Here is a 22683-nt window from a genome sequence, read left to right as displayed (position 1 = left end):
TCCTTATAGGGGCTGCAGGTTTGTTTGCTTTTTTTTTTCATCCTGAAGTCCTTGATGTGTGAAAGGCGTAGTCACTCTCCTCCCTTTTTTGAAATAACTTTTCTTTCCACGATGTTGCAAATGAAACTGTTGTCTCTGTAGGTGCACACTTTCACATTCATTTTCCATATCTTTCAGATTTGTCTTCGTGTGGCTATTTCTAGCCTGGTGCAGCGTCTGTAAGGCAGACCCTCCGACGAGGGTGGGTGGCATGAGCTGTGTACGGGAACCTGCGTGTTATTGTGGTGGAGAATGGTATTGTGTGTGAGTTGTAGGGAGGTGGGGACAGTAAAATTCCCAGTCCCCGAGCCAAGGAAATTAACCATTTAAGGTTAAAATTTCCGACCCGGATAGGAATCGAACTCGAGACTCTGAGCACTATGCTGACCATTCAGCCAAGAAGCCGGATAAAACTTTTGCCCTCATCCCGAGGTGGTGCAGCTCTTTTCAGAGCACACCCCCGTTGGATGTGAGCTGCATGTACCATTTTAACCACATACAAACCGTCCTGCCATTCTTAAATTTGTGGCGGTACCGGGAATCGAACTCGGACCCCCGAGGACGGCAGCTAATAGCGCTGACCGTTATACTACGGAGGTGGACATTTTTCTGTTGAATATCTTTTAATTTACTCCACTCAACACTACAGTGTTACATTTTAATAATGTCTCAACCCACAACTCAGATGCTTGTAGCCTGCATGTTTCGCTCCCATAGGCTAGCACATTCCATATATAAGATGTAACTTATTTCTGGTAGTTTTTATTTATTAACAAATTATTTTTATTTTGAAATGCATTTTTAGCGGTAGCTACCCTCTTTTCAACTTTTTAAGGCAGGTATACAAAATGTGTACATTAATAAGGCACATCCAGACAGCCTAGAAACTAAAGAATTGGTACACTCAAGATCTCTAGAAAATTAGAAAATCACGAAAACTCGTAGTGGGAGCTGAGCTGGGTTTATCGAAATTGTAATTCGGAAGCAAAACTATGTAAGTATTGTCTTTCTAAGAAATGCTAAGCAAGTCTAGTAAATAAAGACTAGCAATAAAAGCTTTGTGGATCAGTGAGGAAAGCAATGGCAAACTACCTCATTCATCATCATGCCTTGCACGCCTCATTATAGCAGCGCCATCGCTTTCTGCCGTTTCCCTAGTACCGCATCAACTTTAAACTTTGGTAGTGCTATAAGAACTATGGCGATGTTTTTATCAAATGCGTCCAAACAGGACCAACGTGCTGTTATTCTGCTCTTGGCTGCCGAAGGACAAACACCGGTTGAAATCCATCGGAAGAATGAAGACTGTGTCTGTCGAAAACCACCGTTGTGGAATGGTGTACAAAGTTCCGTACGGATCGCGTTTCGACACTAGACGTCGGTTGATCTGGGAGGCCTGCCTTATCCATTACGAACAACAACAACAACAACAACGACAACGACAACGACAACAACGACAACAACAACAACAAGAAGCAGGCTGTGGATGAGGCCTATAGTTCTGATCTCCCCATGCGACTTTCACGTATTCGGTCCCCTCAAAAAGGCCTTGAAGGGTCGACGCTTCCTGTCGGATGAGGATGTGCAGCAGCCGGTTACGGACTTCTTCACGCAGCAGGATACGGTGTATCACGACACGGGGATCTTCAACCTGACGCGTCGGTGTGATGAGTGCCTCGATGCTCACGACGACTTTGCCCGATTGGCATCTCGATTCACGACTGTACGGCCGTCAAACGGAAAATTTTTGATCGTCCCTTATATTTGAGCCTCCGGAGCGCGCGCGTGTGTGTGTGTGCCAGACATTTACAATAGGTCAGTAACCAATGCTTGAACCTCAGATATGAGAGTATTGCAGCTCTTCAGTTCCGTCTTCATTTTTGTTTTAGGATTTTTTTAAACCATAGTGTGCCATGCTTCTTTGATCGATTTGCAGATAATGCCTTCTAAATGATATTGCGAACGTTTTAATCAGCAGTGCGTTAAGATCCGAGTTAAACTTCGCTCGTTGTATTTCTTATTCATGTGATCTGGCTTCCCCTCGCTTGCCAAAGCAGTAGCATAATTCATTATGCGAAGCTAATAGCTCCTCGCTCACAGGCGATTATTCATTATGTTGAACGTTATCACCTTTGAGATTTGGTTCACTTCAGTCTTCATTCCATGGTAGTTCACCGACATGTGCATTCGCCTCCCAACCTAAAGGACTGAGGTTCGATGCTGCTTAGTAACGTGGTCTTTCATAGCCGATAGTTGCCTCTGCGGATCATTGGTACAGTGTGGAACGTGATAGAAATTATATAGTTGATGATGATTTTATTCTTCTCCCAAAATCTCTTCAGCTGGGCACTGAAAATATTCCACCGTTCTTCAGTCCATGATTTATTGGTCCTGGTATTCATTTCCTCGGCAAAATGATGGTTGTTGACTGCTTTTTTTGAATTGGAGTCGATCATGAATAATTTCGCGTGAGATCCCAATTTTCTGAAGGCCGTTTATTTCTATTTCACTAGCCAGTTGTTCGTGACTTTCATTGAGGGAGCAAGGTTGAGATACCTTGTGGTGAGCCTGTCATTGTTCATTCTGAGAATGTAGCCATGGAACTTTAATATCCATTTACCTGACGGTGTCGGTGATCTTTTCAGAAAGCTGACAAACCACCCGAGACTTCCGTTTCATCAAGATCCCTCTGAGTAGACTGGAACATAGATTTTCCTCAATACTTTCCTCTCCTGTTTCTCTATGTTTCTCTTTGCCTCCAATAATCAAGGTTTTCGAGGCGTATAGTGCTTCAGGTTTAATGACTGAGTTGTAATGTTTTAATTTTGCGTTCCTGGATATTGATTTTTGCCATATCTGTTCCTGGTGAGTCTATAGGCTTTCTGTAATTTTGAGATCCTCTCTTCATTTGCTTCATGATTCAAACCTAACGGCTGAAATACTTCTAAGTATTTGAAATCATTCACTTGATTAATTTTGCTGAATTTAGTCTTTACAGCTTTTCCATCTGGATAACGAGAGAATCCTTGCATGTACTGAGTTTTTTCATACGATATTTGCAGTCCACTCGTAGCTGCAATTTCATGAAGTTTTTAAGGGCCTGAACTGCTTCTTGTCTTATTATTATTATTATTATTATTATTATTATTATTATTATTATTATTATTATTATTATTATTTAGTATTAAGTGGCAACATTTGTACCTAAATATGTAACAAAAAAATCCAAAATATGTAGTAAAATGTGTAGAGTAGGTAAAACACGTATTATCACATAGTTAATATAAACTCACCATTTCGTCAGTTACTACACACAAAACATGCTTTATATTACATCTTTAGCACAGTGAATAATTGCGTTTCTTTTCAATGTTCTCTGGAGTCGTAGGAAGTCAATATATCAGACACATATTCAATATGAACTTACCATTTTCTCAGATACAACAACTGCCTGTGGATGGGGGACGCAGATGAAGAATACACCCATGGAAACCTCCGCCTGCCGCAAGAGGAGACTAAAAGGGGCCCCAGGGCCTCTCCACTTGGGAGTGTGCTTTGACGACCACGAGGCCATTAGCTGAGTCCTGGCATTGCTTCCACTTACTTGTGCCAGGTTCCTCACTTTCATCTATCCTGTCCAACTTCCCTTGGTCATCTATTGTTCTTTTCCGACCCCGACGGTATTAGAGCGTTTGAGGCCTAGGAAGTCTTTCATTTTCACGCCCTTCGTGGCCCTTGTCTTTCTTCATCCGTTACTTCATTTTTCGAAGTTACGGATCCCTTCTTTTTCTTTTTTCTTCTTTTGTCTCTCCGTACCCGCTGCAGGTGCGGGTTGCAGACGAATACACCCACGGTATCCCCTGACTAAAAGGGGCGACCAAGGGATGATTGTATTAGAACCATGAACCACCGGGCGAGTTGGCCGTGCGCGTAGAGGCGCGCGGCTGTGACCTTGCATCCGGGAGATAGTAGGTTCGAATCCCACTATCGGCAGCCCTGAAAATGGTTTTCCGTGGTTTCCCCTTTTTCACACCAGGCAAATGCTGGGGCTGTACCTTAATTAAGGCTACGACCGCTTCCTTCCAACTACTTGTCCTTTCCTATCCCATCGTCGCCATAAGGCCTATCTGTGTCGGTGCGACGTAAAGCCCCTAGCAAAAAAAAAAAGAACCATGAACCTACTTGTGATTAATACCATCACGCGGGAAGTTGCCTTTACTTGCGAGTAGTACCACTATGTTAGGTACACGATAGGTTTGTGATTAGTAGCAGCAGAGGGCGGTTCACTGTGGGTTTCCAGTACCTGTGATTAGTACCACTATACGCGGAACATCACGGGCTTACGTTGTCTGTGATTTGTACCGTTATGTGAGAAACACCACGGGTCTGGGCGTAGCCTGTGATTAGTACCACTATATGAGCGACACTTTTGGTCTGCGTTGCTTGTGATTTGTACCCACTATGTAAGGAACACCACGAGATAGTACGAGTCACTGTGATTAGTACACCTATGCGAGGTGCACCATGGGTTTGCATTGCCTACGAGTGGCGTCATTATGGGAGAAACACCATAGGTGCGAGTTACCTGTACAACGTATAATACTTGTGAGTAGTATCATAATATTTGGAACACCGTGAGTTTACGCTACTCTTGATTAGTACCGCGACTTGAAAATACCATGGTTCTGTACTTTACTAGCGATAAGTGCCATTATGAGGAACCGTTGATCTGGATACTGAACCCCTTTAGACAACAAGGATAATCGATTCAGAATTGTGCTTTGGAAGCAGTCCCTTGGTCAGTAATATAGTTTCTGGGAAGGTGAGGCATTGTGGGTCGGATCCAATGATTCTGGTCAGTGGATGAATTTTGTACTTTCAAATTGTCCTCGCACTTTGTCTCATTTCTTACCATTAGGGGCCGATGACCTAGGTGTTAGGCCCCTTTAAACAACAAGCATCATCATCATCATCATCATCATCATCATCATCAACCACAACACTCAAAACACTTTTATACATTCATTTTTGTACCACAATAAACAATTATGTATTTTTATATGTTTCCTGATCATCAAAACACGTATGTCACTTAGGATGTTTTTATATGCAGAGAAAGATCTTTCAGCGTCACGTGTTGTAGCTGGGACTAATTTTAGAAGCATTTTTGGTGGAGAAATATCCTCGGGTTGATCAATATTATCTCCGTTTAGAATTTGACACGCTGTGAAATGTTGAATAGCCAGGTTTATTCTTCGATACTTTTTACTATTGACTCATTACACTTACATCAGTTTCCCTATACTTAGTTTTTCAATAGCAGCCCCATGACAGCAATAGAATCTTGCAGCGGCAGTCCTGATGTTTCTACCGTAGATGTTGTCGCTGATGTAGACAATTAGCACTTCCAGGATCAAAAGTATCTACAACAGTATTTATAGCATCTAGATGCTCACTATAGAAGTTAAATGCTTGTATCCGTGCCCTCAAACTCGTTAACAGTGGTTTCGGGGGCAGTGCTATCTCCGGTAATTGCTATTTGTAAGATAGCACTCGTTGTAGGGCTTTTAGAAGAACTTTTTTATTGTTGTTGCTGAAATTAATCTAATCACTTGTGGAACTTAGCTAGCTCGCCTGGTAGCCATGATCGTTAAGGCGTCAAGGCTATGCATGATCTGAGACCATGGATAGTCGACTCGCGTCCCGGTGTTCGAAAATATATTCAGTCAGAATGTTGGCCGGCGGGGTAGGAGCGATGGTGGTATACAATTTATAAACACTAGAATTTGTGCCAAAAGTTTGGATTCAATTACAAAACTTTCCGCAGTGTACATATGGAGTTAGAGCATATGACGCTGTTGATGGTGATTCGTCCGTTGGATGGAGACGTTAAACCTAGAGCAGACTCCTTGGAGCTGTTTGACAGGAGTCGGCTATGTGCCAGTATGGGGTTTCACCATCCCCCTTCCTATTTATCATATATGTCATTGATTTTTTTAACATTTTGGCATTTGGTCCGTAAGACCATGCTGCTAGCTTAGTACATTTAGAAAACAGGAAGGTAAAAGAGCAATATCTTTACAACATGGGACCTTTCATGGCATTGTGACTAATTAGTGATAGAAAGCCATGGTACAAAAACTTGGGTCGGATGAGAACACTTTAAATACATACTTTAGAACAAACGTATCACAATAAACTGGCTTCATTTAAAAAATTTGGCTATTGCTTGATATATATGGATGCCATGGCTGCTTAACAACGACGGAACGGTAGTGGAACTTTGAGTTGTATAAGCTTTTGATATAAATTGGTTACGTGTGGTTATATCTAGTGCATCCTAAAATTGTACGGTTGAGGTCTGCTTCTTGATTGGGGTCAGAGGGACCATTTGGGCAGTCTACAACTTAGAGTCTGAACAGATGACTGGGGTAAGATGCATGTCAAAGTCTCATTCTGATAATTGATGTGATATGGCGGCGAGTTAGAGATAGTAGATTGAACCATGGTTTCTGTGGGATGTGTCTCTGGATAGCGGCGAAATGCTTGCCTTTGATGAGTTGAGTTGTTGCCCAGTAATTTGACCATTCTTTGTAAGCCTGTTACTTGATGTGGCTTTGGAAATACGTGTATGGTAGGGGTAGTGCTTGGAACTGGCCTTCTGTAATGCTCTGCTATTCTGCTATGTCACTGAATTCTTCTCATTAACTTCTGAGGTTGACGTCAGGAAGGGCAGCTGGTCCTAAAAACTCGCTACGATGATTCATTTCGGTTTATACCAGACTCCGTAGGAAACGGGACATAAGCTGGACATACACTTGTGGAAACACCTCTTACACAGGAAGTATGCGTGATCATTTTACCAACTTTTAGGGATGATGGAGGACAGCAAATGGATTGAGATAAGGAGTCATATTCCGTAAACGACAGAGTCAAAAGTGAAGTAAAATTCTACTCATTTAAGTCCGTTTACCTGCACAACAAATGCTCGAAATGGCTGATCAACGTACTACTTCAACCCGTAAACACAGACTGAAGCCTACAGTTCAGACATCGCACACCAATCACGTCAGTAACCAGTACAGCATCTGCATTGTGGTCGTTGAATCATCATCGTAGCCCTTCTGCTCGTCGGGACTCTCTCCCCTATCGTACTCTTAGCACATGTAGTGTACGGTACAGTCGGAGGTATCAAACCGATTTTTGCTTTGACTTTCGACTGTCGGCCGCAGTGGTGTAGTGGATACTGCATTGGTCTATTAACCGCAAGTTAATGGGTTCAAACCCGACTGAGGTCGGTGGCTTTAAAGGGTGTTTAAATGTGACAACCCCATATCGTTGGCTTCCGGCACGTTAAATAACTACTGCGGGACGAAATTCCGACATTCCGGTGTCTCTTACGAACGGACGTAGTTTAAACAAATTGGATTATCAATAACTTCTGACATGAACGTTTCAGGACTACGGTTCCTTATCTCAAATAGATCCATTTGCCGTCCTCCAACATCCCTGAAAGTTTGTAATGTCATTACGAATACACCCTGCATCTTCGGCAACACGTTGCAGTCCATGAGCAAAGCACATACAATGGAGCAAAAGAGCAGTTGCATCCTTAAGCATATATGCTGCAGCATCAGAATGCATTACTGATACCTTTTCCTCTGACATTTCAGTCGGCCACAAAGCTCTTAATCCACCATTCACAAATCTCTCACTAGTTGAGTAATGTGTACAGTCCAGCTGTTTACAGTAGATCAAACACGGCTTTTAGATGCTGTCACGTTATAGCTTCCCCACCACAAGATTTGCAACAATTTAACAGCAACCTATAAGAAAGCATTTTCTATAAGGGACATGTTGCTTGCAGTATTTTTCCAGAAAACATGTGCATTCAGACACTTCAAGTGTATACCCTGGAATATTGGCTGCAATCATCCCGTAAGTCTTTATAAAAAGGGTTACTTGAAGGTGAAGGCTGCGTCTGTGTTAAAAGTATTTGTTTCTTCTGTAGACCTAATTGTTGTTTTTTTTTTTTGTTTTTTTCTAACTTATGCGGAACACTTCGTGCATGTTATTCAAGCTGGGATTTCATGGAACATGTGATATTTTCGTTGCATGCTTGACAAATCACTATTTCCGCATCAGTTGTAAAGGACTCGCAAACTGCAATCCATGGTTATCACTTTGAAGCCAGCGAGGACGCAACTGGTGCCATATTTACTCTACAGAAAACTGATGTTCATGAATTATTATCTTCAGCTGTTTGAAAGAAACTAAAATATGGTTGAGACGTTTGAAAAGAAGAAAGAAGAATAGGTTTGAAAATTCGTAAGTAAATAAGTGGTCTCAGAAGTTTGTTTAGAGAAATATTGTTATAAACTTCAATATGCAAGTGGCTAGTTTGAAAGCAATTCACTTTGATAGGGATGAAATATGTAACTATCGGCACATAGTGCTTACTCTTAGTATTAAAGTAAGTGTATCCTGCAGGTATCGAAACCTTTGGAAAACCGGGCGAGTTGGTCGTGTGGTTAGGGGCGCGCAGTTGTGAGCTTGCATCCGCGAGATAGTGGGTTCGAATCCCTCTGGCGGCAACTCTGAAGATAGTTTTCCGTGGTTTCCCATTTTCAAACCAGACACATTTTGGGGCTGTACCTTAATTAAGGCCACGGTCGCTTCCTTCCAACTCCTAGGCTTTTCCTATCCCATCGTCGCCGTAAGACCTATCTGTGTCGGTGCGACGTAAAGCCATTAGCAAAAAAAAAAAAACTTTGGAAAACAGATTTTATAGGAGTCTTGTCATACTTCAAATGCCCGTCGCTCATAATTGTCTTAATGCTCCCCTGTTGAGGAAACTAACAACAGCCCCACATTAAGAGTGGAACTTCAACACAATTTATACAATATGAGGAAAATAAAAGGCTAAAATATTTAATTTTATGTAACATCGCTAAGAATACCTACTAAAAATATGTAAAGTAAAATGTTTTAATTAACCTAACATATCCATGGCTAAATTGTTAGCGTGCTGGTGTTTGGTCACAGGGTTCCCGAGTTCGATTCCCGGCTGGGTCGGGAATTTTAACCATCATTGGTTAATTTCGCTGGCACTGGGACTGGGTGTATGTGTCGTCTTCATCATAATTTCATCCTCATGACGCGCAGGTCGCATACGGGTGTCAAATCAAAAGACCTGCATCTGGCGAGCCGAACTTGTCCTCGGACACTCCCGGCACTAAAAGCCATAGGCAATTTCATTTCAGTGGCTTGTGAACATATAACCATTTTTTCAATTTTGTTTTACGTCGCACCGACACAGATATACCTTATGGCAACGTTTGGATAGGAAAGGGTTAGGAGTGGGGAGGAAGCGACTGTGCCCATAATTAGGGTACAACTTCAGCATTTACCTGGTGTGAAAATGGAAACCACGGCATATGACTTTTCCCGGCATCTAAATAACAAGGAGCCGTGCGGAGAGCGTACGGCTGTAAGCTTGCATCCAGGAGATAGAGGGTTCGAATCCCACTGTCGGCAGTCCTGAAGATGGTTTTCCGTGGTTTCCCATTTTCACACCAGGCAAATGCTGGGCCTGTACCTTAAGGCCACGGCCGCTTCCTTCCAATTCCTAGCCCTTTCCTTTCCCATCGTCACCACAAGACCTATCTGTGTCGGTGCGACGTAAAGCCACCAGCAAAAAAAAAAAAAAAGGAACAAAAATATGTAAATTGCGTAGAAATTGCGGATTCTAATTGTTATTATATCCGTTAAAATGTCGAGTAGTTACTAAGTTCTACGATCTGGAAATGTAAAAAGACAAGATTATAAAAATCCGGTTTAATATTTTACTACAAACTCAGAAACACATTACGACTCTCATTCAACGAATTTAAAGAACTGACTGCCAGCTTTGGTTCATGATTACTACTCCTAACATCAACGAAAATGCTTAAGATTCAAATATATTATACAATTAAAAAGCCATGTAAGATTTTAAACAAAGTGGTTGGTGACACTGTAGACAAATTGCGTTCTGATAGCGGCCATCTTGACGTGCCGTTGTCGGGCTGAGTGACTCAGACGGTTGAGGCGCTGGATTTTTGACCCTAACTCAGAAGGTTCGCTCCTGGTATTTGAAGGTGCTCATATACGTCAGCACCGTATCGGTAGATTCACTGCACGTAAAAGAACTGCAAGACCAACTCCCGCCACTGCGGCGGTGGGGCGTAAAACCAATAACATTATAACATAATGATTATTATCGATGCGCCGTTATGGAAAGCAATTTTGAAGCTTGCTCTATCGCGAAGTCTACTGTGGTGAATTGACGAAACTGAAATCATGAAAATAGTTGTGTTTACTGAGGGACTTCATCGGATGACATTCATGACAGAAAATAAAATGCTCATTGTGATATGGAAAACTTTTCATGCTCTGTTAGGTTGCAGTATACTGCATTAAGTGTGCTCACAAGTGAAGTTAATAGATCCAGCGCTAGAGACGATTACTCAACGTTGTCTAATGATTTAGTTCCTTCCTCCCTTTCTGAAACGGAGAAGACATAACTAGCAGACAATTTCCCTGAAAACTTCTGCCAGAGTAATGACTGGATCGTCAGTTCTAATAAAACGAGTAATTTCATACTCTGATACGGCAGAATGCGTCCAGACTCTGCGCTTAAGTATCCCTGAAAGTGGTTGAGAAGTCAACCATTATCTTGCACAAAGATTGAACCTAGATAACGTCAGGCTCCCCTCCCAACATGTTATATGTAACGATGTGCAGACGTTATAAAGGAGAAAACCGATAAACAAATGAAATTCCCGTAGCGCGCACAGGTTCTTACCATAAAATAAGTTTATGGTCAGCCGTTTCTCTCAACCAGTATACTACTTTGTGGTAATTAATAGCAAGTTATTAAATCTTCTCTTTTTGGTTCTTTTGTTATCAGCCTGCTTGTTTCATTGGCTGATAATCTAGAAGTTGAGTTACGTACCGAGTAGTATAAAAGGATAGTATGTCTGATACAATACACTGGCGTCCAAAATTAAAGCATCACACGCATGTATTTGTTGGACGTAATGACTATCTATTACAAAATATCTAAACAAAGTAAACAGTCTACGTCATCTTTCGAACAAAGAAAGAAACAAACCCAGATTTCTGTGTTTTCCAAATTTAGTCCCCATAGCACAACACCAGCTAAACGGGTTACGTCTGCTTAAGATGGTTTCTGACCAGCACCAGCAGCAATACATGCTTGGAAATGACGTGGCATGCGGCGAATAAGATCAGCAACCTCAGTGTGGTGCATTAACTCCAATCAATCAATCAATCAATCAATCAATCAATACTACTTGCATTTAGGGCAGTCGCCCAGGTGGTAGGTTCCCTATCTGTTGTTTTCCTAGCCTTTCCTTAAATGAAAAACATGAAATGGCGTAGGCCTATGGCTTTTAGTGCCGGGAGTATCCGAGGACAAGTTCGGCTCGCCAGATGCAGGTCTTTTGATTTGACGTCCATGACGCCGAAGTCCTCGGATACATCCCGGTACTAAAAGCCATACGCCATTTCTTCTTTCTTCTACCAATTTTTTTTTTTTTTTTCGAAAACGAAAGCGTACTGACCTAAACCCGTATACACGAGCTACTGTTAAGTGTCATCCCCCCCACGGGTACATTGAAGCTCGTTGAATTCGGTTGGCCGCAGGGTCTGGCCTCTCCTTGTAAAATTACAGAAAATATGAATTTCAGTTTCACTCGTAAAAACCAGTGCTCAAAGAGCAGCAATGTTGATCGAAGCTTCCAAACAGTAGCTTGTGATGTATTTTGTACTTTTTTCAAGAATAATGATGTAACAGCTTATCAATGCAAATCTGAAATAGAACGGATATCAATAAAACGCACAGTTACACATTAAGGTGAGAACTATTTTTTTTGCCATTTGCTTTACGACGCACCGACACAGATAGGTCTTATGGCGACGATGGGATAGGAAAGGCCTCGGAGTGGGAAGGAAGCGGCGTGGCCTTCATTGCGGTACAGCCCCAGCATTTGCCTGATGTGAAAATGGGAAACCACGCAAAACCATCTTCAGAGCTGCCGACAGAGTTGTTCGAACCCACCTCCCGGATGCAAGCTCACAAACGCGCGCCCTTAACCGCAGGGCCAACTTGCCCGGTAAGGTAAGAACTACTCCTTTTACGTTATCAGATAGCTGTGCGAGAATTGTGGAGATGGTGGAAAAAGTAAGTCAGATCTTGTGAAGATTATGAAAAGGAAATTAAGTATGAGCAATAAAGAACTTTTATATGACATGAAGTTAAGTACTTGATTAAAAAAACTCTAATGCTATAGTTCTTTAGGTCATTATAGTTTTTAATAACGTGCTTTATGCCATCCTAAAAGTTACACACAGCACGTAGTAATTGTTTCCAAAGAATATCTACTGTTATTATATTTTCGTTATTAACGGATATTTTTACCTAGAAGAAGTGACGACATAAAAGAAAGCTCGTTTGGTGATGACGTAATGGGTCGTTAATGTCCTTCATTTTAGAAGGGTTATACTGTCATTCTCTAGACACGAATTCTTGCTGCTTCCTCGCCCTTGAAAACAGCAATCATTCCTTCTACCATCCATCGATCTCGCACACGCTCTCACTCTGTCCGAATTGATGGCTCTCCTGTTCCCAGCATTGGAGTACGGTAATAGCTCCTGGCAACCAATAAAGAAAGGGTCTTCCTTATCAGTGGGCCTGAAAACTGTGCCTGTGCTACAAAAAACCGTACCGAATGCTTGAGACAATTGTCTAAAATAAAAAATATTAATGCTACGGTATTGGTTTTACATTCTATTAACTACACAGTTCAAAACATTTAGGGGAGCCTGTTTTTGAACGTATGCCAGATTTTCTACAAAACAATGCTTCACATCCAACTGAACCTTTATTCTTTACCGTTGAAGTATACAAAAGAACATCGATGGATTCGCGTTCATTTTCAGAACACAAACGGAAACGTCCAAATAGGAGCGAAAACAAAGTGATAAGTCCTCCAGGGTGGATTTTATCACAGTTGGAGAGTTTCAGTATGGTGTATGTCCTCCACGAGCATTTATCACAGCTTGGCACCTACGTGGTATGCTCTGTATAAGTCGGCGGAGGTCACGTTGCGGTATCAGGTCCCATTCTTCAATGAGAGCCTGTTCGCAGTCTTCGAGAGTCTGTGGTGGAACAGGACGCCCATGAACACTTCTGTCAAGCTTATCCCACACATGCTCGATGGGATTAAGGTCGAGAATCACTGCTGGCCATTCCATCTCTTAAATGCCCAGTTCTCGCAAGACAGCCCTGGTGGTGCGAGCTACATGAGCCCGGGCATTGTCGTGCATGAGTACGAGTACAGGGTCAGCACCGTATGCAGCAACCAACACATGCTGTAGCAGTATCTGATCAATGTACCTCGCAGCGGTAAGAATACCACGGACGACGACAAGATCCGTACGGCCATCAATACTGATGCCACCCCACATCATCACAGAACCTTGTCAGAATCGGTCGCATTTCTGGACAACATTAGGCATGTACTGCTCACCATGGCGTCTCCATACACGTTGACGTCCATCACGCTGTGTCAGGGGAGATATGGACTCGTCTGTGAACAACACAGGTCTCCATCGGCGAAGTTGCTAGTTGATGTGGGTACGGGCAAACAGGAGGCGAGCTGCGCGATGTTGCTGCGTTAAACGGGGCACTCGAACAGGACGTCTGGGTCGTAAGGACACTTCTCTTAACCTGTTCCTTACTGTGTGGTCAGACACCATGACTCCGTTGACCCTCCTGAGGTCTTGTTGCAGTTCTGGCAGTTGCTGAACGACGCCGCAACGCACAGATGGTCAGATATCGGTCATCCTGTGGGGTTGTCATGTGTCCACGACCTTGTCCAACCCTCCTTGTGAACTGGCCTGTCTCATTGTAGCGATTCCACAAGCGTTGAATAACTCACGGAGAGATATTAAGATCCACAGCAACACGACGATAAGTCCATCCTTCCTGGATCAAAGTGACGGCCCTTGCGACTTGAACCTTATTAAGATGTCTCATGGGATGTCCTGGTTTACGCACAACGTGCTCAAATGACCGAAGTAATCTGTGTACCTCACAACGACACACGGACGCACAGCTTTTCACTTTCTTTTGAGGTGTCACCTGACAATTTAATGCATGGCTACGCCTGCAGATGGATTATAATTTCGATTTGACATACCCTGAGTAGACAAGGTCTCAAGGTATGCTGTACAACCATTGGAACCCCATCTACCAAATTCGCGTTCACATAATGGACGTTACAAAACATGTTCCCCTAATTTTTTGAACTTTCATATTTTTCGGTGACACCGAGGTGCCGGAATTTTACACACGGGAGTTATATTACGTTCCGGTAATTATACCGACAAGAAAATGTCGTATTTGAACATTTTCAAATATAATCGTACTGAATCGGAATATAACCCACTAACTTGGGCTCAGGAGGTCAGAATTTCTACTACCTGAGCTACTCTGGTATTATTATTATTATTATTATTATTATTATTATTATTATTATCATTATTATCATTATCTCATTCCATGTATCTATTTTGTATTTTCATATTGATATGAAAATAACAGACTTGAATGTAGAGAATGATTGCTGATAATTACACAATGTAACAATGACAGGACAGCCGCAGTGAGAAGATAAAGGCTAAGTTACAAATGAACTCCATGGATGAAGCTGTGCTTATCAACTGGCTTCGGTAGTGCTACAACCATGATGGGCCTCGGCCTATCAAGCGACCGCTGCTCGGCTACAGAGTACGAGATGATGAGTGGTCAGCGTGATTAATCCTCTCCACCGTTATTCTTGACTGTTTCATCGTCAGAATGCTAGTCAGTTAGTCTCAACCGAAACCAGCCCTCAAATCTAGGTTGAAATCCCTTGCCAATCTGGGAATCGAATTCAGGACCGCTGTGTAAGAAGTAAGCTCACTATCCCTAGACTATCGTGCCGGCCTCTCAATAATATATTATAAATACTGTATTATTACTTTGTATGGCCTGTATGATAGACATTTTCTTCTTATTCATATATGGAATAAGTGAGAGAGAAAGACAGAGAGGCGAGAAATAATAGTAATAATGGCTGTACGTCCCGCTAACTACTTTTACGGTTTTCGGAGACGCCGAGGTGCCGCAGTTTAGTCCTGCGGGAGTTCTTTTACGTGCCAGTAAATCTACCGACAAGAGGCTGACGTATTTGAGCATCTTCAAATGCCACCGGACTGAGTCAGGATCGAACCTGCCAAGTAGCGAGAATGACTGGCTGTATAAACAGGTAGGAACAATACTGAGAAGTACTCACGGCGAGGAGATATGTACTAAGTAAGCAATGAATTGGATGGTTAATGCTGTGCTTATTAAGCGGCCTCCGTGGTGGATTGTGAGGCGATCGGAGGATGGTAGGCTACCTGGGTGAATAATAATCCTAGCTATGGAGTGTAGGACGATGGTTATTGTGCTCAGGTTTTAATGATTTAAAGACGAAAGGCGTGTAAATAAATGAGATTACAGAGCTAGTTACTGTAGATGTAGAGAATTTTAGAGACAGTTAATTTACAGATGGTAAAAATCTGAACACTAAAAAGCATTTGTGTGTGTGTGTGTGTGTGTGTGTGTGTGTGTGTGTGTGTGTGTGTGTGTGTGTGTGTGTGTGTCGAACCACCAAGTACTCTGTCATTAAGCTCTTTTATGACACTGACATATTTCTTCCTATCATAATACAAATATTCCACCGACGGATAGAAACCTAATTTGATGTTATAAATACATCCCCCATTTCGAGGTTTCTCTGCTCCTGCTGAATAACTTTAATTACAGTCACTCCTTCTCTGGGGGGATGGCCCGTCCATTCTTCGGTCTCTCACTCCACGACGTAATATTCTCCGGGGAGACGGAGAACACTGCCGCTATCTACACACACCAAACTTCGGCTTCAAAAGATTGAAGATTAAAAAAAAGAACACAGTAAAGGCATTCGATCTCGCCTGTTTCTCCTTCTCTGTGGAGAAAACGTATCTGTCAGAATTGACATGTTCTATAAAGTTTCTGGATTGCTTGCAAATCCTCCGTGTAATGCAGTGAGCATTAAGTTCGCTTCCCATCTCGCAGTCACAGTTTCTTATTGGAGTCCGTACGTCATGATGCCACTCTATGACTTCTTCGTCTGCCGTTGAGTTTGTATCGCTATCAACCGTTCCTTCTACTGCTTCTGTCTCAATTTTACGGCCAAAGTTCTCATTCGCACATCAATCTAGCACACTCTCTGGCATAAAAACTTACAGGACTCTTGTACGGGGGAAACAGCGTCTGATTTTGTATGCCTCGTCTCGGTCTCTGGTCTTTATTTATTGTCCTACTCTTTAATATATTTGTCCAATACATAATTTATTAATAAATTTACACGAAGTATAATTAAACTCGTGTTCTCGCATTCCTCGATACTGTGGAGCTCTTTTCAGGATGAACTCAATGGAAGTAAACTTCACATACTACTGTAGCTATCTTGCCAATCTTAAAACAGTATCAGGAATATCAGTGAATTGGGTAGTCGTAGCCGTCTGCGCTTAAAGAGGGTCATGACTCGGAATATGTCCAAGATGCCCACTCCTAATCTATAGCAACTGATATTCTCTCAGGACCACTTGATTCGCCATTCAGTCATTGTGGAGGGAGTAACGATGGCTATTTTTGTTAAGAAGTAGTACATCTTGGCAACCATCCTCTCTTAACAATTTAATGGGAAGGAAAATAAGCTTAAATTATTTGTTCAGGGAACGAATTTGAAAATGAAGTTTAAAAGAAATGTGTTAAGCCGAAATACACAAACACATCAAAAGGAAGCGTAAGTTTCCTGAGTAACAGAACGCTTGAAATGTATATGCGCTTGATGAATCCACTCTCACGCACAAAGTGAACGATGAGATCAGCAATATATCCGGCATTGGCTAGGTGCTTACTGCAAGCCGAGGTTATGTCTGAGGCCAGAAAGATCGACTCACTCTGTGTCAGTCGTTGTCCATGGCTCACGAACTAGGACGTGACTACTGGAGTTAAGTTTTTGGTAGCTTAACAGTATATCTGTTCCGTGTACTGAAGCTATCAGGACTCCGAAAGTTCAGTATCGCGCTGCGTAATATTCGATCAACTTAAAGAGAAGTCCAGTTGATGTTAGTTGGTTTTAAATGTTATTAACAGCCGTCCAATTTATACAATGTCTAAACTACATATCTGTTGATATGTTAGAGTCCAGTATCTCTGATGGAGAGACGTGAAGCCTAGAGATATTATGTGAACAAATCGTGGTTGGCGACTAGTTGATTATAGCTTATTTCCGCTATCTTTATATAGTATTGATCTTTGGATTCACGTGTCAACATCTTACAAAATATGTTATGACAAAGGTGACGTACATCGTCTATTTACTGAGAGATTACAATCATGAGTTGCGCTCGAGAATACATTGTGACACAGTTAAGAAATGTACTGTAGCGTGTTAGGGTGAGTTGTTATTGCAACTAGCCTCTTATGTTACTGACCATTTATATAAGCTTGTCTTATTGATCATTTATATAAGCTTTGTTATGCACCAACAGGGAGTAAAGTAATTTGCAATGTACTTCGTAATATACGAAAATAAGAAGTTATGCTTAGAACTCGAATGGTTGGACTGTTGCGGTCCTACCTTCTACTACTCGGTTTGGTATACATAACTCTGGAACCTATTCCACGACTTCGCAACATACAGGTAGAGATTAAGTTAGGAATGAAGTCGATAAATGAAACTGTGTTTATCAACCGACTTAAGTTTGCGGGATCATATGAAGCGAATAACGGACTATAGGTTACTAGAAATTAGTTTTTACGGCCTTAGAGGGTGAGAGAAGCAGAGAATGACTTCGGAAACAATATTTAGACTTGTTTTTAATGAAATGTAGTAGTAGTAGTAGTAAGTGAAGAGATCGTTGCAAATACTGGTGCGAAATTTTAAAAAAGAGAATTCAGAAGCAGCTAGAGTGTCTCTCAAACATAATGCACCGAGCGAGTTGGCTACGCGGATTCAGGTCACGTGACTGTGAGCTTGTATTCGGGAGACAGTGGGTTCGAACTCCAATCAGTAGGCCTGAAAATGGTCTTCCGTGTTTTACATTTTCACACCAGCAAAATGCTGGGGCTGTACCTTAAGGTCACGGATACTTCCTAGTCCTTTCCTATCCTATTGACGCCAAACGACTGAGTTGACACGACGGTAAAACACTAGCAAAACGGAAAAAGTATGCCTCACTTACCAGGCGGGCTGCTAATAGAGTAATCTCTCAACAAACTTACATATTAACTTTTTATTCTGTTAGAGAAGTGGTGTAACTTGGGTACTCAAATTATATTTCGTGTTACACTTCCGAGGTGGAGGAGGGCACACACAACATGCTCGTATAGAAAGAAGCTATCGAAGACTTATGCGAGGCTGCAAGCGCTGAGAGAGGGGTGAAGAGTTTCCGAGCTCTCATTAACTTAATTTTCTTGCATTTCTCAACCCGCTCTAATTTACTAATTAGTACTCTACATCCCCTAGAGAGTCAAGACTCATGGAAACAACTTTTAAGCTTTGATGAGTTTTCCTTCTTGAAAGTTATCATCTACTTTCTCTGTTCATTTCTCTCTCTTCTCTGCTATTTTTAAGCACACCTCGATGTGTTCTCGATATATTAAATAAGCGTCACTACAGCGGTTGATGTGCCAGACATAGTTTTGTTTGTTTTAAATTTTCAGTCTGTACCCTAAAGGAGTATGATGGGCCTCCTATAGGGTAACTCCTGCTCTCAGTCCAAGGAGAGTTGTAGAGGTGATCTGAGGTGCGGAGAAAGTGAGGGGCTAGCGGCCGTGGCCTGTAAAGGAACTGTCCCGACATCCGCCTTAGTACAGCAGAATGGAAAACCACCAAAAGAAGAAGATAATAAGATAATTAGGGGTTTCACCGGGCGAGTTGGCCGTGCGGTTAGGAGCGCGCAGCTGTGAGCTTGTATCCGGGAGATAGTGGGTTCGAACCTCACTGTCGGCAGTCCTGAATATGGTTTTCCGTGGTTTCCCATTTTCACACCAGGCAAATGCTGGAGCTGTACCTTAAGTAAGGCCACGCGTAGGTCTTTCCCATCCCATCGTCGCCATAAACCCTATCTGTGTCGGTGCGACGTAAAAGCAAATTCTAAAAAAAAGAAAAGATCTGAATATGTGACCGAAATAGACTGTTTTCTTCCAGGTTTTCCTAGACTATCAGGGTAATCTAATTCCTTCCCTTATTGTCTACTTTTGTCTTTCCTCTCTCTCTTCTCATGGGGGTTTTGCGACGATTTAAATTTTCCGAGATAAAGATTAATCCATTATTATTATTATTATTATTATTATTATTATTATTATTATTATTATTATTATTATTATTTCGAGAGTTGGGGTGTAAGTCATGGCTACTGTTTTTCGTTACATTTGCACGGTACAACCATACAGTGGTCATATGTCTTGGAAAGCATACCACATGGACACAGGACGAGCTGGCGGAGTGTTGGACAGGAAGCACTCACAGGGCGATGGGACTGCAGCAGTGAGTCTGGTTCCGTGCAGAATACATGCGACGAGGCAACCTCAACGCTGGGAGTGGGTAGTATTAGAACACCCGCCATACTCTCCCAACCTGTCGCCATGCGATTTAAATCTCAGCCCCAAAATGAAGGAATCATTGCGTGGGAGACTGTTTGGGAGACTAAAGGATATTGTCAAGTCTGTGAAACATGAGATTGCAAAACTCACACATGGTGAGGCGTTTGGTATCCGATCTCTCCCGCATGGTTGGCAATGTGTTATGGGCAATCTAGGCGATTACTTTGAGGGTTTACTGTAAATGTTACTATACCCCCTCTGAGAATAAACATGGCACAGCACAACGATTTCATGGGTGGCAGTTACCTCGCTTTATATCCTACACCTCGTAAAATTTCTTTACATGATTCATACATTCCACAGCAGCTTAAGCTCTCCACTTAAATCTGTATATTTCCATTTGTGTGGTAAATCTCGGATTCGTATGAAAAAAATAGCTGACATGATTTACGCCCCAACCTTCGTATTATTATTATTATTATTATTATTATTATTATTATTATTATTATTATTATTATTATTATTATTATTATTATAGTTCATGGAAACTTTCATTATCCCTATGTTTAGAGAATGCAATTGTTTCAGTGACAATAACACACGTAATCAAAGAGGATCCACACACACAAAGTACAGTAGGCCTACCTTGGCTCTCAAAATGAATGAACGCCATCATCCTCAGCTGCACTCCTATTTTTAATGTTTTCTCCTTCCTTTCTTCTTAAGTCTTCTGACGTTAATGTAAGACGTAAACCACAATACTCGCACATCCTTCGTTATAAAGTAACTGTTCCTTCCTTTCTCCTTCCGTATCAGCGCATCACTTCCAGCTGTTCCTAGGCCATCAGGGTAGTCTGCTTTAATTCCTTCCCTTATCGTCTACTTTTGTCTTTCCTCTCTCTACTCTCATGGAGGTATTCGTCTCCTTCTTACTGCTCGTCATTAATTAAGCCGTTCCCCATTAGTGCTGGGTTTGGCTATAACTCCGTCAGGCGATATGGAGTCGTTCGAGAATGTACTCATAGCAGCGCCGCCAGATTAACAAAGAGAAGAGGAGGGAAAATTACACATTAAACTTAAATGATGACCACTTAAAAGAGCGATTCTTAAACGTATAGTGTGCAACTCAAGAACAATGTGAATATCAGAAGGTACATTATGCTACCCCAACGGGAAACGCTATAAGATAAATTACAGCATAAGGTCAAGTAAAGAAGCATATTAATATGCTGCACTATGCTTTTAATATACAAGAACTCCTTCGCTTGCAATGTTTCGCTGAAGTTGGCCTCCGTAATACATAACCAACAATACAGTTTTTGAAAATCATGGAAGTCGTGAAGGCCTTCCGACGAGTAGAAGATAACAATTCGTTATTTGATAAAATGATTATCACTATGTCCAGACACATACTCCCATACGACCATTAGTTTCTCCAAACGAGGGGTTCTCGCTCTAGATTTCTGGACGATCTGAGGAGGAATAAAACTGGTTAACTCAAGCACGTATTTGCTTTGCCCACTTGGCAGCCCTATTCGAAAATTGTTAGCGAGAGCGGACGATAAGTAAGATTTTGCGAGAAGGTACGGAATGGCGCACGAAAAAGCGTTCGTTAGTCTTCTCCCTTGTGTTTCCGCTACCAGGGATACGTTGAGTGATTACTTCGCATGAAAGATAAAAGTGACTTATTTAGTGCTCATGTGTAGAAAATGCTGAAATTTCTCTCCTTGGCAGAAATGTTCTTACATATTATTTTCCGATATGTTCTGTCCTCTCTTCATTATTTCCCGGAAATGCCCGTAACTTCATTTTTTAGATCATTTCAGTTCATCTTTTATTTCTCCGGTATTTCATTAACAATGACAATTCACAAGTATGATACTGTATATTATTCCCGCCAGAGGTATCTTGATATCGACTGCCATCAAGGCCAGCTGCAACGTATTGGACTTCAATTAAAAATTAACTTGTTCGTCACATTATAAACTATTGCTAAGAAAAATGCAAATTTGTAAATATTAATGTTGCGTTTTGATCTGAATATTTTATAGATTATAATTTAATTTTATTCACTCCTTGAACATTTGCTGAAGTGACATCACACTTGTAAACATGTGCAACATTTGCCGTGAAAATCTACTTAAAATTCTTAGCAGAGGGTTGATTACTCTGCTATACCTAGAGTCCGTTCTGTATTAGTTTATATCCTCTTGATAAACGTTTGTAACTATCATAAGAAGATATTTATGAGTAATGCCAAAGATTTAATTTTACTAAAGTTCGATGTTATCGTAGTTACTTTTAATATCTCTGCTATCCATCTCTGACAAAGAGAAACTTGGAGTGCGGACGCAGATGTTCCGTTAATGTTCTCTGTGTTGCACTTAGTTTGTTGCAATTAATCTTTAAGTCAGACGCAGCTTTATAGAATGTCTCGCTCGCTCTCCCCTGCTCAACCCTGTTGTTTCACAATTTCTGCACCGAATCGCTAAACTTCTGCAGATCTGGATTTAATAGCCAATTTTATTCCGAAATCTAATCCTTGCACTATTCCACGCGTAGCTTAGTTTTCCTGCATGTGGTGTACCCTGGGAAACACTAAATTATCAATAGCCATGCTTTCCTCATATTATCACAGATCCATCTGCTGCGTAGGCCTATTTCTCACCCAGTACCCAGTGCCCGTCCACGCACATAATCGCGAACTTGAGTGGGGGGAAAAATCATTCTTATTTCCTTATTTCTTCAGTTACGAGGTAAGGGGCATGAAGCCATACCATACAATACCATCTGCGTCTGATTAGAAGTCGCGTCAGCTTGTAGGTACGGCGTGACGACGTGAGTAACAGATACTATACTCTTAGCTACAAACATTAGTTGTGACAGATAATGCG

This window comes from Anabrus simplex, chromosome 3 (genome assembly GCF_040414725.1).
Source record: "Anabrus simplex isolate iqAnaSimp1 chromosome 3, ASM4041472v1, whole genome shotgun sequence".
Classification (NCBI taxonomy): domain Eukaryota; kingdom Metazoa; phylum Arthropoda; class Insecta; order Orthoptera; family Tettigoniidae; genus Anabrus; species Anabrus simplex.
This window is presented reverse-complemented; position numbering follows the sequence as displayed.